This window comes from Morone saxatilis, unplaced genomic scaffold (assembly GCF_004916995.1).
Source record: "Morone saxatilis isolate NCDOM2014 unplaced genomic scaffold, NCSU_SB_2.0 Contig4, whole genome shotgun sequence".
Lineage (NCBI taxonomy): Eukaryota > Metazoa > Chordata > Actinopteri > Moronidae > Morone > Morone saxatilis.
The window spans coordinates 14057523-14060834 of NW_023339984.1; positions in this window are offsets into that span (position 1 = coordinate 14057523).

Here is a 3312-nt window from a genome sequence, read left to right on the forward strand (position 1 = left end):
ATTACTTAGTAGTAAAATAAATAAAAATCCATTACAATTAAAGGTCCTGCATGGAATATCCTTCTAAATCAAAAGTACAGTGTTCCCAATAAAAGCAGGACTAATTGCTGTGTCCCTGTGATTGATATATTATTATATATATAATATAGTACTAAACATTGGGCAATTTATATTTACAGTTAGGCAATTTATTCCAGTGGTTACCAAACTAGAGATCCAGTCCAAGGGGTCACTAGATAAATTATGTTCTAAATATTTTAAATTAGATAAAATTATTGCTCTATTTTGTGAAATATTGTATAATTTGACCTCTTTAGGCATTGGGTGGCTATTTAAATGAAACAATGTTAGAATTTTAGTGACTCTCAACGTGGGTAAATTCCCAGTTCGAAACATAAAAGTTCTGAATTTCAAATTATTTCCGATTTTGCACTTTGAGCACCACAGGCTTGAGTTCCACTGGCAAGAGTACAACTATGTATTGTGTGTGTGTGGGGTGAACTGTCCCTTTAAATATAATGTTTCTGACCGCACTTGAAGGCAGCAAACATCAGTATACCATCTGACATAATTTCAGTGCAAGCCATAGTTGACCTCTTCAAAAACTGACATGCAGAGCAAATAATCCCATTCCAAATTTGATTTTATTTCCAAAACAAATGCATACATTATTTTATATTACGTTTTCATAATAGATTTCTTTGAAAACATTATTTCTAGAATTTTTTTCTAGAATACACATACATAATACATTTTAATAAAAGTATACACAAAATCCAATGCAATCTGATACAATAATTAAACCTCCTATCCTATCTATATTTATACGTTTGTTTAAAGTATATTTTAGTAAATCGATAATGATTATAATAAGAAGAATTAAAAGAATAATAGGAATAATAATGCTGTGTTAAGTAAAAAAAATCTAAAAATGTCAACCTAATTTGAAATAAAATCTTTCATATGCCCATGCACCTTCACAAAAATCAATACAGAATGATTAAATGAACATAACTTGTGGGACATACAATCCACTACAGCCTCAAACATTGCCATAAAGTTGATTTTACACTTTTCTTACACAGGTGACATTTAGTCAATGTTTAAGTAAAATATTGTAATGTTGTCAAGCTAATGTTTGTTGTGTCTTTATTGTGGTGTTAATAGTGAATCACTGTCCAGACGTGTGTCCTGTGAAGATGACAGGACCCCGAATGGTGAAGCCAAGATAGAAAAGCCTTGGGCTCTCCACTGAAGCCTCAGGTACAACCTCTTTTTTAGCACAGATTTTATTCTCTCCAACCCAAACAAACACTCTCTGTTCTTCATTCTCCTGTGGCATCGTGGGTAAGTTGCATACGGCCGGAGAAGTATATCTTGGATTTCTGGGACTTGCCATACTTTCCCATCGACCCACATGTCATTGATCAGCCTCCATTTCTCCTTCATTCTGTTATCTTGTCTATCAGCTAGCTCAGCAGTGACCTTTTCTTCCACGATTGCATCCAGCCTTGATTTGTGAATCCATTTGCTCAGTCCAGAGCCCTTTCCTAGAAAAAATAGAGGCAAAAGGTACCGACCTCGAAGGTACTTGGCATACTTGGCTCTCTCAAATGCCTCCTCCATGAATGTGACCTGCTGCTGCAGGTCAGGACCAAACACGAAGTCAAGAGATAGTTCTGAAGTCTCTCCTCTTGTGTCTTGTTCCTCGTCCCTGTCCTCATCCTCCCAGGTTTGTTGTGTTGTGTCTTCTGACCCGTCATCCTCTGTGGCCTGTTGTTCCATCTCCTCCTCATCCTCTTCTTGCACCACCAGAGGCTGTTCCTCAGGCCAAAACAACAGCAGAACCAAAAGGTAAAACTCAGGGCATCTACGCCCCACTTCTGTGCCCAAGAATCTGCGTATTATTTCTTGGAGTTCATTCACCGGAGTGAGCTGGGGAGAGTTATGCATCTTGTTGCTCAAGAGGATGTTGGAGAGGATGTACTTCTCCGCTGTTTTGACATCATCAACATTTGCCTCATAGGTGGTTTTCAAAGCATCTCGGGTTGCCTCTAAATTAGACACTGTTTCTTCAGCCTCCTTAAACCCGGCACGTCTTCCTTTTGTCGTGAAAAGGCCGTGATTCAGACAATCTAGAAGGCCTGGGAAGCTGGTGGATTCAGCCGCTGTTCTTCCTGTGTAGTGTTCGTAACACAGTGCAACGTCCTTCCAGAAGTAGTTTGGCTCTAAGCTTGTCATGTCAGGCTTGGAGTAGGTTAGGTACCATTCAAAAAAGTCAAACTTGGCTTCAACTTCCCAGTTTTGGATGAAACTCCTGTGTTCCTCCTCAGTCTTTAAGAACCTCAGTACGAGTTTCTCAAAGACTATCTCTGCCACTTGAATGAAGCCAAAAAGACCTCTGTTGTTGAAGGTATTTGGATTGCTTGTGTGTGATATGTCCCACATGTCGGGGTTCTCTTCTCTGTCAGCTTTCCTCTCCACATCTTCAAATGCTTTAAAGGCCTCTCTTGCACTGTTTAAGATATCCTCCAGTCTTGTGGCATCCTTTAAACGGTACTTTTGAATCTGCCCCAGAGTGTCAGCCACATAAGAGTTTTGTGGAGCTTGTTCAATTGCTTTCTTTGCCCACATTTCAGCTTCTAAATAGTCCCTACTTTTGATGTATAGACGTGAAAGGGTTTGGGGGAAAATGGGAGTCTGTTCAAATGTATTTGATGCAGTTTCCAGGACAGAGACAGCATTGTAGAAATTCTCTTTATCCTTTATATCTTTAATCAATCGTGAGAACTTATCTTTACCGCTTTCTCTCAATTCTCTCTTTGTCAGTATATCTTTGATGAACTGGACTGTGTGTGGTTGAGGCTGATTTCCAAAAAGGGAGCCCATCAACTTCTTCACTGTTGTACTCCTGGAAATCCCTAAGCCAGCTAGTTCGTCCACAGCTATCTGTGCAAACATTGGGTCAGTCATGCATATATGTTCAGGATTGGATGTGTTGATGAAGGGAGTAAATGGCTCCATTCTTTCTTCAAACGGTGGGCCTCCATGGATGGGATCAGGTGGTCCAAGGATCTTTTGACACTCAGACATCAGGAGGTAGGACTCAGGAACGTACCCATTCAGCAGCACCAAAAAAGAGAACAGTTGTGTGTTGGTGGAGCTTGGGTTTTCTCGGACATACTGAAAACAGTGACTCTGTTGCCTCGAAGTCAACATCTCCTCATCAACCACATCATTTTCTCTGCTGCCAGGCGCCACAGTTTCTCTTGAGTTATGTTCCATGATGGTAAGCTTAAACTTCAAGATGAA